The 13,202-nt window shown below is 42.4% G+C and overlaps 1 pseudogene; it reads left to right on the forward strand.

Annotated features, from left to right (window-relative positions):
- The first annotated feature begins 243 nt into the window (after positions 1-243).
- LOC101611493 lies at positions 244-614 on the forward strand (annotated as a pseudogene).
- Positions 615-13,202: the final 12,588 nt, after the last annotated feature.

A 13,202-nucleotide genomic window follows, 5' to 3' on the forward strand; every position in this document is an offset into this window, starting at 1 on the left:
AGAAAATGTCCTCTGGAGCTGTAGAGATGGCTCAGCAGTTAAGACATTTGTCTGTCAAGCCTAACAGCCCATGTTCAATCTCTCTACAAATCCCATATAAGCCAGATGCACAAAGGTGATGCAAACACAAGGTCATATATGTATGCTAGGTGGCTAGGGCCATGGCATCTCATTTCTCTCACTCTTGCTCTCATTCTCTCTAAAAAATAAATGTCCTCTGCCTTCCAAGTTGGGCCAGATAGAATGGCTCCAGCAAAGGGTGGCGAGAAAAAGAACAGCCATTCTGCCATCAAGAAGATGGTGACCTGGGAATACACCATCAACACTCATAAATGTACATATGGAGTGGGCTTCAAGAAGCAGGACCTTCAGTCTCTCAAAGAGAACTGGAAATTTGCCATGAATGAGATGGAAACTCCAGATGCACTGATACCAGGCTCAACAAAGCTGTTTGGGCCAAAAGAATAAGGAAAGTTTCCTATCGTATCCATGTGTGGTTGTCCAGAAAATGGAATGAGTATGAAGGGTCATCAAACAAGCTTTATACTTTGGTGACCTATATTCCTGTTACAACTTTCAAAATTATCTAGACAGTCAATATGAATGAGAACTAACTGCTGAGTGTCAAATAAAGTTATAAAACTTTTTAAAAAATGTCCTCTGAAGGAAAATAGAATCTGGATAGAGGGTATTAAAGGGGGTGGGACATGGAATGATGGAGAGAAGAAGCAAAAAAAACTTTGTTGTATATGTGTGTGTGGTGTGAATATGTATTCATATAAGTGTGTTCACATTTGTGTGTATGGTTGTGTATGTGTGCATGTGGGGGTGTGTGTGGGGGGGGGCTAGAGATTGACATTACATATCTTCCTCAATACTCTCCACCTTTATTCTTTGAGACAAGATAGCTTGTTGATGTTAGAGCTCACCAATTCTGTTAAGCTAGTCAGTCAGTCTCAGGGATTCTCTTATCTCTGCTTCCTCGGTGCTGGGATTACAGGCAAGCCCCATGATGCCCAACATTTCATGTGGTTCTGGGGACCCAAACTCAGACCTTTATGTTTGTGCAGCAAGCACTTTACCCACTGAGCTATCTCCCCAGCCTCAACATATGTCATAATGAAACCTAATATTTTGTATGCTAATGAAACATAAAAAATTGTTTTACATGTCCTTTACTCACCCCTGTTGATTCATCTAAGATTCATAATGCATTTCATATGTATGTATTTCTTATTTTGATAAATTAATGAGCACTTGACTTCTCTTTTGTTTAAGTTATATTTCACCTGGGGAGAATTACAATTCTTCTTTTATGCCAAGGAAATAATAGTACTAAACAGTGCTCTGTTGACCAACAAACCCAAGACCCACCAACCAGCACTGACTTACTTCAACCTCAAAATTTGCAGTCACCTGCTGATAACATCAGTGAGAATGAATCTCTGAGATTTTTTTGGGAGGAGGTCTGAGAAAAAGAGCTTGGTATTATGAATCAAAGTACTCATTAATCTACCCCAAATTTGGAATGGTGCCATAGCTTTGAGAGAGAAAGGAAAGGAGGCAGAGGGGAGGTCTGCTTGACTCTCAGGTGTGCGATGTTGCAGACAGTGTTCTCTGTTGGGAGCTGGGAACCTGATTGAGAGTTGGACTGGAATGGTGGTGGAGTTCTTGCCAGGAATCCATGGCATGAGAGAGATGCTGAGCTGGGAGTGGGATCCAAGACCATGGGCAGCCTTGGATGGAGAATGGTGTAGGCAAAAGGAAGTGGTTCCCCACAGCTGTTTGCAGCTTGTAGGAACTGCCAGTCTGCAGCCAAGGAGGGCTAGATGAGGGGCATGCCACAAGGCAAGGCTGAGGAAAAGAGATTGTGTTTATGCAAGATAAAGAGGTAGGGGAAGAAATGCACTTGTATAGACAGAAATATACATAGTTGGGGATCAAAAGAGCCAGAAAGGAGAAAAAAGCTGCTGGCTGAAGGGCTTTCGTGCCCCTTGTGGAGTGGGAGGCTGGCCAGTGGAGACAGGAGCTTTGGCTGTGGAGGGTGCTGCAAGGTTCCTTGAATTATCCCAGTTTGAAAGGTGGAGAGAGCTCTAAGACTGACAATCACATGCAAAATTTTTAATGAACATTACAGAATTTAAGCCTTAGTATTTCTTTTTTCCTATGTAAAACCAGATAATTAAAACAGCTGATCTAAAGTATGACAGAAGACCATAGAAGAAATTAAGAGTAATAATAATTAGCCAGGAGTGGTGGCACACACCTTGAATCTTAGCACTCAGGAAACAGAGGTAGGATGATCGCCGTGAGTTCATGCCACCCTGAGACTACACAGTGAATTCCAAGTCAGCATGGGCTAGAATGAAACCCTACCTCAAAAAAACAAAACAAAACAAAAAAAACCAAAAAACAAAAACAAAAACAAAAAAAAGGGGAAAGAAATAAAAGTTACATGGGGCTGGAGTGATGGCTTAGAAGTTAAGGTGCTTGCCTATAAAGCTGAAGGAGCCAAGTTCGATTCCCCAGGACCCACATAAGCCAAATACAAATATATCTAGAGTTCATTTGTAGCAGCTGAAAGCCCTGGCACAGCCATTCTCTTTCTCCCTATCTGCCTCCCCCTCTTTCTAAAATGAATAAATAAAATATTTTAAAAAGAGAGAGCAAAAGAAAAAGGGTCCCACAGCCCCGTCAATGTCCTTATCCCTCAACAATTGTAGTCTTTTTATGCCCCATGTGTTAAGAATTTCAATAATTTGCCAAGGACACAGAGCTAGGAAATGAACTGAAAGTACTTAAATCTCAGAGCTTTAGGGACCAGTGTGTATGTCTCCTCAGTTAGGCCTCTTTCCCCGCTTTGGTGACACTAAGCTCTGGTGGTATAGACTAATCCCTGCACCACTAGGTATCTTGAGTTGAAGCCTTTATAGCTCTTGATTTGCCAACGTTTCTCCTTCCTCACAGCTGTCCAGGATTCCTCCCAAAGTCCAACCATTTTTCCACTATCCTCAACAATCCTAGGTAGGAAACAAAACACAAGACCCGGTCTGGCCCTGGCCTGCTGCCTACCGGGTGAGGCCCCTCAGTCTCCTGCTGGCAGATTTTAGTATAGTATACCGGGTAAGAACCGTCAGTCTCCTTCTGGCAGATTTTAGTATAGTATACCGGGTGAGGCCCCTCAGTCTCCTGCTGGCAGATTTTAGTATAGTATACCAGGTAAGAACCCTCAGTCTCCTGCTGGCAGATTTTAGTATAGTATACCGGGTGAGGTCCCTCAGTCTCCTGCTGGCAGATTTTAGTATAGTATACCAGGTAAGAACCCTCAGTCTCCTGCTGGCAGATTTTAGTATAGTATACCAGGTAAGAACCCTCAGTCTCCTGCTGGCAGATTTTAGTATAGTATACCAGGTAAGAGCCCTCAGTCTCCTGCTGGCAGATTTTAGTATAGTATACCAGATAAGAACCCTCAGTCTCCTGCTGGCAGATTTTAGTATAGTATACCAGGTGAGGCCCCTCAGTCTCCTGCTGGCAGATTTTAGTATAGTATACCGGGTGAGGCCCCTCAGTCTCCTGCTGGCAGATTTTAGTATAGTATACCAGGTAAGAACCCTCAGTCTCCTGCTGGCAGATTTTAGTATAGTATACCGGGTGAGGTCCCTCAGTCTCCTGCTGGCAGATTTTAGTATAGTATACCAGGTAAGAACCCTCAGTCTCCTGCTGGCAGATTTTAGTATAGTATACCAGGTAAGAACCCTCAGTCTCCTGCTGGCAGATTTTAGTATAGTATACCAGGTAAGAACCCTCAGTCTCCTGCTGGCAGATTTTAGTATAGTATACCAGGTAAGAACCCTCAGTCTCCTGCTGGCAGATTTTAGTATAGTATACCAGGTAAGAACCCTCAGTCTCCTGCTGGCAGATTTTAGTATAGTATACCGGGTGAGGTCCCTCAGTCTCCTGCTGGCAGATTTTAGTATAGTATACCAGGTAAGAACCCTCAGTCTCCTGCTGGCAGATTTTAGTATAGTATACCAGGTGAGGCCCCTCAGTCTCCTGCTGGCAGATTTTAGTATAGTATACCAGGTGAGGCCCCTCAGTCTCCTGCTGGCAGATTTTAGTATAGTATACCAGGTAAGAACCCTCAGTCTCCTGCTGGCAGATTTTAGTATAGTATACCAGGTAAGAACCCTCAGTCTCCTGCTGGCAGATTTTAGTATAGTATACCAGGTAAGAACCCTCAGTCTCCTGCTGGCAGATTTTAGTATAGTATACCAGGTAAGAACCCTCAGTCTCCTGCTGGCAGATTTTAGTATAGTATACCGGGTGAGGTCCCTCAGTCTCCTGCTGGCAGATTTTAGTATAGTATACCAGGTAAGAACCCTCAGTCTCCTGCTGGCAGATTCTACCAGGTAAGAACCCTCAGTCTCCTGCTGGCAGATTTTAGTATAGTATACCAGGTAAGAACCCTCAGTCTCCTGCTGGCAGATTTTAGTATAGTATACCAGGTAAGAACCCTCAGTCTCCTGCTGGCAGATTTTAGTATAGTATACTGGGTAAGAACCCTCAGTCTCCTGCTGGCAGATTTTCGTATAGTAGAGTAAGCCTTCCTCAGGAGGTCCAGAGGCCATAGAGCTAAACTTGATATCTTAAGAAGGGTTAGAGGATTTAAAAAAATTAATATTTTATTTTATTTATTTGAGACAAAGAGAGGGTGAGAGGGAGAAAGAGGCAGGGGGGGGGTGGAGAATGGGCACACCAGGGCCTCCAAACACTGCAAATGAGTCCAGACACATGTGTCACCTTATGAAGCTGGTTTACATGAGTCCTGGGGAATCAAACTTGGGTCATTTGGCTTTGCAGGCAAATGCCTCAACCAGTAGGCCATTGCTCCAGACCTAGAGGATTTTTTTAAAAGTAACATCATATGGGCTGGAGAGATGGCTTAGCGGTTAAGCGCTTGCCTGTGAAGCCTAAGGACCCCGGTTCGAGGCTCGGTTCCCCAGGTCCCACGTTAGCCAGATGCACAAGGGGGCGCACGCGTCTGGAGTTCGTTTGCAGAGGCTGGAAGCCCTGGCGCGCCCATTCTCTCTCTCCCTCTATCTGTCTTTCTCTCTGTGTCTGTCACTCTCAAATAAATTAAAAAAAAAATTTAAAAGTAACATCATAGTTCTTGTGCAATTGTAAAAGAACAAAGATTTTATATAACTTACTAATTGAATGAGGGAACTGGTTCAAAGTAAAAGCCAAAAAAATCACACATTCATATGGAGTAAAGTAATGTTGAGATAACTTTATATATGTGCTTGTAATTTGTTTTATTACCTAGGAGTGTACAGAGTTTATTCATGTAAATATAAATTATTTGCATTTCTATCAACTACAATTTAAAGAGTCATAAAATAATTCAAAGGTAATGAAAGGTCTACCCCCCATAGAATCAGATAATCTGAAAGGGTTACAGCATCTCATTAAAGGAATATCCAACACTCCTTGTTCCAAACTTACACATTCCTTTGTAAATAAGTGATTTTACCTGGCTTGTCTCTACTGTTTTCTGCTTCCCACTAACCAGTTTTCCTTCTTTCTTATGAAACCTTAGCTTGTGGGCTTTGGAATTAGACAGAACTTCAGCTGGAAACTGTTACTAGTGGTACTCCATGTGGCCTCATACAGATTACTTGATCTGAGGCTCCCTCTCACTAGGGTTATGAAGATCGAAGTGTCTGGCATGTGACAATGACGGAACCAAATACTGACTTGACTTGCTATTAACTCTGTGCAAGACATCGCTTCAGGTGTAACGTGTCCAATCCCATTACCATCTCTATTTTCCACGTGTGAATGCTGTGACTTGAGGCGGTTGATCACTGACCAGGGTCTTGCTATCAGAGCTCGAACTGACGAGAGTAGACTGGCTCTGCTGTCACACTCAGCTCATGTGGCTGGCCTTCTTCCATGCAGCCAGCCTTGCACTGTGAACGGGCTGTCCATCCTGAGGTACCAGCCACAAGGTCATCTCTTGCATCCTGGTCACTCTCACTGGCTTGGGCCAGGGGTATATGGCTGCTGCTCACACCAGGTCCTGCTATGTCAAGGCCTTAGGGTCTATTTGTTCTTTTGTGTTCTCGTCTGTTTTTATTTTTATTGAAATATAATATACTTAGAGAAAAATATGCAGTTTGGTAAATTTTTGCAAAATTAACATGTATACACGCCAGCATCACTCAGCTCAAGAAACAATATAGCTCGTACCCCAAGACTAAGTTGTCCTCCCTTCCAGTCCATATCTATAAGGGTAATCACTGCCCTGGCCTGTAACAGCATAGACTATGTTTATATGTTTTGTAAAAGCAGTCACATAATCTATATTGTGTGTGTGTGTGTGTTTTGTTCATCCAGTGTTCTGTGAACTTTAGCCACATTCCTAAATTTAATTATGGTCTGTCTATTCATTCCCACTACTATATGAACAAATAATGAGTTTATATTCTACACCTGTCAGATATTAGGGAAGTTTCCAATTTATGGTCACAGCACATACCTTTGGCTTAGTTTTAAAAAATTGTTATTTGGGAAAAATGTTTTCTTGATTCAGTTTTAGCATATAGGTGAGTCTCCTTTCCCCTTTGCTACAATCAGCAGTTTTTCTTTTGTACTTTTTCTCCCTTGGGGTCAAGTGCACTATGCCATCTTCAGGCCTCTAAAGGTATGCTGAGCAAGACCCTAACTGTCCTGTGATATATGCAGGTGGCCAGCTCGTTTTAGCCACTTTTGTCCTAGATAGGAATAGCCTCCTCTAAACTGTTGCTGTCTCACAGTCTCAGGGGAACCTGGAAACTTTTTCTCCCTTCAAACTCTCAGCTGACTTTGTTTTTCCACCGCAAGGGCAATGATTTCTGTTTCTGCTCTTCTCTGCCCCCAGATGGAAAACCAATCAAACCAATCACTGTTTGGTATCCCACATCTTTGCTCTGCTCCTGAAATGGGCACCCACAACATCTCTCCTAGCTTGTGTTTTTTTCTCTCATCTTACCACCTTCCTTCCTTTTCTTCTCTGACCACTCAGGAGGCTGACTTTTGACAGAGTCTTTATTTTCACTGTTTCTCTCTGGCTGTAGTTCTGGGAATCCAGCCTGTCTTTCTTAGAGTTTTGCTGTTTCTGTTTCTTTTTCCCTGTCCTCAGGCCTATTTAGTCCTTTAGCTATCTCTCTCTCTCTCCCCCCCCCCCTTTCTCTCTCTCTCTCCATATATATATATTTCCCCAGATTGGTAAAACTTTCATCCCCAGAGTGATTGACTCTGACTTTCCATCAGCAAGGCAGCAAGCCCAGATCCCTGGATAGAGCAGGCCAGGTCAAAGATTAATGCTGTGACTTAGTAAAGTGTGAGTATAAACAGACTGTGAGAATCAATTAAAAAGAAAAATGCAAACTGTTGACCATGAGGCCCATAACAGCTATAAACTTTGGCCCTCAAATTTGATGCTTGTATCAAGTGCAATGAAAGAAATAATAGATATATAGATAGATTATAGTGTTACTCTTATTAGGGCAAAAATTAAGAGATAGTACATAAAAGATTTCAGATAATTATAACATTGTTGAAAAATATCTTATTCACCTACTCAATAAATATTTTTAAGGCTAAGTTAAGGAAGTAAAGTTACTTTTATTCCTGACTAATACATACTGACATACATACATATAGGAATACATATAGGAATAACTTTTCTGTTTCATTAACAACCCCAGTACCTATACACTATGGCTCATCCATGTTCAAATGTGGAAGCCACAGTACACAGTAACTCTCAAGGTCACAGCTCTTCAGCCTGATTGGTGCTAGCCACCAGTGAATCTGAAGTGATAAGCCAGATGGGCATAAAGAGGCATTTGGAAAGCCAGGGCAAGCTGCGCTCTCCACTGCTGGGAGCCGCCAGATTTCAAAACTGGCAAACCTTTTCTGTGTCTCCCCCTGCTGGACAATATAAGCATTATATTCTCTCTCTCCATGGAAGACCTTTCTCAATCAATGATTGTGAGGCTGGATCCACTACTTGTCTCTTCTGTCATTTTAGGGAACTATGTATTGCCCAAACTCCAAATTAGAACCTGTGCTCTTGAAATTATAAATGTCTTATAATATTCTGTTGGAATTATATGCTGCCATGGCAAATTTCATCTGTATTGTCAATTAGTGCAGGATGGAGGCAGAGGAACTAAAGACCTTTAAAAAAAAATTTATTTTCTTATTTTAAAGACATAGAGCTTGCCCCATCAGAAAGTCCTGGTGCACGCAGCATTCCAAGGCTCCAATGAAGATGGACTCGCCTCTTCTTCCTAATCTGAGCACCTAGATTTTATCTTCTCTCCTTCTAGGACAATTCTGCCCTGGGATTTACTACAAATGCTTAGATGCCCCCTGTACAGGCCTTCTGGCTTGGTCCTAGTTTAAGCTGGGTCTGGATTGTCCTACACTGGCTGAACTAGTACCTAGTATGTATGGAGCAGTTGGAGTAAGCATTAGAGGAATCTCTTCTTCTCTAGCCTTGATTTCCTTATCCATAGGAATAAAAGAGAATAGAAATGAAATGGATGGGAAAACCTTTTTACAATGAATAAAGTCACAAAGTATTACAAACTGTGGGGTAGAGGGCAGAAGAATGTACCTGCCAGATTTTAGAGTTCCAGTTACTGATCCCTCTAGAGTTGCTGAAGAGGCAAGATCCAACTCTGAGCACAATGATCCAAAGATACCAGAGACTACAAGAGGACAGAACCCAGGAGCAGAGCTGCTAAGACTCTGTCTATCACAGGCATGATGGAGAACGAGCTGGAACCAGCCCTCAACCCAAAGGAAGCCCAGCAGCCTGCACTGATGAGCGAAGGCACAGTGACTGCTAGTGTTTTCCACTGAGGAAATAGCCACTGTCCTGGGGAAAGTTGGGCCCAGGAGACCTGGGTAGGTCCATAAGATGTGATTAGAAGTTCCCAAAGGAAATGAGGAGCTAGAGTTCCTGAATGAGCAGGTTGGGAGTTAGAGCCAGCAGATATGGTCACTGCTGTTCACATGACCTCATGTACAAATCTGGCATCAACTGGAAAACAAAAACAAAAAAAAATTGCAAAAAAACTTATCATTTACTTTGGAGCACATTCAATGTACACATGTATTCCATTCCAGCAGAGTTTGAGGCTGGAATTTTGTGATGGTGAACAAATTACTTCTGAACTTTCAAAACCCATCCTGGACTTAAACTAAAGAAATACAATAACAACAATTAAAAAAAAATGAAATGAAAAATGCCCAACCAGCCTCTACCTCCATCAGTGAGACAAGCCCTCTGGTTGGTACTGAAGGACGTGACTGCTTTCTAAATGCTTCTTTATGCCTGTGATCATCTCATCAGGAACACAGATTGTTTGCAGAGAAGCCTAGGTACATGCCTTAAGAGCACTAGCTACTCTTAGTTGTGGATTCTCTGGAAAGAAAATAAATCTTTAGAACCTCAGTGGAGCAAGTCATTGTTATCAACAATTTCCATAGGAGTGAAAAGGGAAATCCATTGCACTTTGTCAACACCACATTTGCCACACAGCACAATAACATTGAAAGTATGTATGAGGAGTTGGAGAGATAGATGGCTTAGTGGTTAAGGTGCTTGCCTGTGAAGCCTAAGGATCCAGGTTTGCTTTCCCAGTTCCCATGTAAGCCAGATTCAGTGGTTAAAGATGCTTGCTTGCAAGGCCTGCTGGCCCTAGCATCCTGTAAAGCCAGATGCAAAAACGGTGCAAGCATCTGGTGTTTGTTTGCAGTGGCAAGAAATCCTGACACATCTATACATGTGTATGCACAAAAAAGAGAAAGAGAGATGTACTGTTGGGCAGGAGAGATGGCTCAGCAGATAAGGTGATTGCCTGTGAAGCCTAAGAACCTAGGTTTGATTCCCAGTATCCACGTAAGCCAGATGCCAAGGTGGTGCACGCATCTAGAGTTTGTTTGCAGTGGCTGAAGACCCTTGTGTGCCCATTTTCCCTCTCTCTATCTGCCCCCCCTACACACACACACACACACACACACACACACACACACAACTTAAATAAATATTTTTTAGAAAAAAAGTACTGTTGAGCTCTTAGCAATTATTTTGGTTTGAGTATGGACCTACTCAGAAAAAAAATTCAAATAGAACAGTATGTTTAAAAAGTTCAAATAGGGATGGAGAGATGGCTTAGAGGTTAAGGCATTTGCCTGCAAAGCCCAAGGACCCATGTTCAATCTCTCTCTAGATCCCATGTAAGCCAGATGAGGTAAGCATCAGGTTGTACATGCCCACTAGGCGATGCAAGTGTCTGGCATTAGAGTGCTGTGGCTAAAGCCCAGGCATGCCAATTCTCTGTCTCTGAAAAAAAAAGTTCAAATACCTCTCTTGCCAGGTGTCCTCATTAGAGTGACATTGTCTTTAAACACTGCATGGAAATATGATGCACTGCCATGATGCCCAAGGAAGACAAGTCAACCTGGAAGTCCAGCTGCTTTCTAAAGATCATCCAAGTCTTGGATGATTATCCAAAATGCTTCATTGTGGGAACAGACAACATGGGCTCCAAGCAGATCCACATGTCCCTCCAAGGGAAGGCCGTGGTGCTGATGGGCAAGACCACCATGGTATACAAGACCATCTGAAGGCACCTGGAGAACAACCCAGCTCTGGAGAAAATGTTGTCTCACATCAGGGGGACTGTGGGCTTTCTGTTAATCAAGGAGGACCTCAGCAAGGTCAGGGACATGCTGCTGGCCAATAAGGTACCAGCTGCTGCCCGTGCTGGTACCATTGCTCCATGCGAAGTCACTGTGCTGGCCCACAACACTGGTCTGGGGCCAAGAAGACTTTCTTCTTTTAGGCTTTAGGCATCACCACCAAAATCTCCAGGGGCACCATTGAAATTTGGGGTGATGTGCAGCTCCAGGACTAGAGACAGAGTGGGAACCAGCGAGGCCACCCGCTGAACATCTCCCCTATCTTCTCTGCACTGACCATCCAGCAGATAATGGACAATGACAACATCTAAAACCCCCAAGATGATGCCCTGCATTCTCGCTTCCTGGAGAGTGTTGCAGTGTTCCCAGTGTTCATCTGCAGATCAGTTACCCACTTGCTGCCTCAGTGCCTCATGCTATCATCAGTAGGTACAAGTGGGTCCTGGCTTTGACCATGAACTCTGAGCACACCTTCCCACAGGCTGAGAACGAAGGTCAAGGCCTTCTTGGCTAACCCATCTGCAATCATGGCTGCTGCCACAAGATGCAGTCAAAGAAGAATCCGATCAGTCATGAGTGATTTGGTCTCTGACTACCAAAAAGCCAGTTTTTATTTGGAAAACATGGAAATAAAGGTTTACTTCTCTTAAAAAACAAAACAAGTTCAAATAGAGAACAGATAGAAGTCTGTTCTACAACCATTTTTATTCTCCTGCAGCAGTGAGTAAAGGCTCGTGCAGGCCTCTTAGTGCTTTGGGGCCTGCACTCCAACAGTTAATGTCCAAATAGTCTTTCAGTCATCAAACTGCGTGTTTGACTTGAAAGCGCGTTATATATGATGCATTTGCTATGAGGGCTTTAATGCAAATGGGAAAGCCATGTGTTTATGAAGCCAAATTAATAAAAACCATTGGACTATGGAGCTCCTTCAGTGTAATTCATATTTATAAATGGTTCTGCTGAGGCTCATACAGGCAGAGGGTCATTCAAGTAAAAAAACACATAACATATGTAGCTTTGAAGACAAACTGGGAGTAGTTAAATCAAACAGCTACAGGACTTGGGTGAAGGGGCCAGATCTGGTACTTACTGTGTGGCTCTGGGCAGTACATTCAGCATCCTTGTGCTTTGGTTTTAATACCAGTGAAATGGAACACCCCTCATCCCCCCATGGCCTTCTTTACTTGGTAGGTAAATGGGTGGCAGAGATGTAAAAAAAAAAAAAAAAAATGGTGGATAGCCAGGCATGGTGGTGCACACCTTTAATCCCAAAACTCGGGAGGCAGAGGTAGGTGGATGACTCTGAGTTCAAGGCCTCCCTGAGACTACATAGTGAATTCCAGGTTAGCCCCTACCTTGGAAAAAAAAAAAAAGAAATGAAATGAAAAATAAAATGGTAGATGTGGAAAAGATTCATGTTAGCAACTATAAGCCATGGGTCTGATCTGGTTCAAGTATGATTTGGTCAACTATTTTTAAGAATTTGGAACTTGAATACTACCCTTGTGATGTCCTCTTTTGTTTCCACCTGCCATGTGTGTGTGTATGTGTGTACATCCTGTAGACATTTTGATTTGGCATCACTGGCAACCTAAGCTACACTGTACAGTGGAACCAGTTTCACATGCAGTTGAAGTGGAGGATATCACTTCAGGGGTATTTGCAAGACACTGCCTTCTCTCCCTCTTCCCTTCCTTGCATAAGCCTTAATTTATTGTACAATTTCTTAGAAAAGCAAAAACTTAGATTTGGGTGATGACATTTTGTGTGTTAGCTAAACTTAAGCAGATAAGTTTAATAGGTCAAAAAATTACAGCATTTTTTTCTCCCTAACAGAACCTGAAAGAATACCCATGCTTGTTGAAGTATGTATCAGTAGGAAAGGAAAACTTTACCCACTAGGTAATAAGAAATAAAAGATTTGTGGGAGCATTCTTTATATGTAAAATGGGAATAACACCTGCCTTATAGTATTGCTGTGCAGATTAAATGAAATAATTGTATACCTGAAAGTATCACAAACTCATTACCAACCTTAATTAAGCAAGTCTATCTATAGTATATAAGTATAGTTCAGAGAGTAGGACCCAGGGCTGGCTGATAGAGGAGACTGAAGAGAGTCCAGTGAGCATGCCATGCACTTATTTACGTGACAAGTGAAAGGTGTGATACATAGAAATAAAAAGCGACAATTTCAATTAATATTTATCAGTCTGAGAGAAATTTGTAATTATGATTATTTTCCACTTTGGAAAAAAGAGTAGAATCTCAATGAAGAATGAAGGCATGTTTTGTGTGGGGGAGGGGGTGACACCCCTGATTGTATAGAGAAGACCATTGTCATCAAAATTTGACAATGACAGAATTTTATAGCCATTCATTTTACTGGTAATTCACACAGTCAAATTCTTAGATAACTGATGAAAGTAGAATCTAGGGCA

This window comes from Jaculus jaculus, chromosome 10, assembly GCF_020740685.1.
Source record: "Jaculus jaculus isolate mJacJac1 chromosome 10, mJacJac1.mat.Y.cur, whole genome shotgun sequence".
NCBI lineage: Eukaryota > Metazoa > Chordata > Mammalia > Rodentia > Dipodidae > Jaculus > Jaculus jaculus.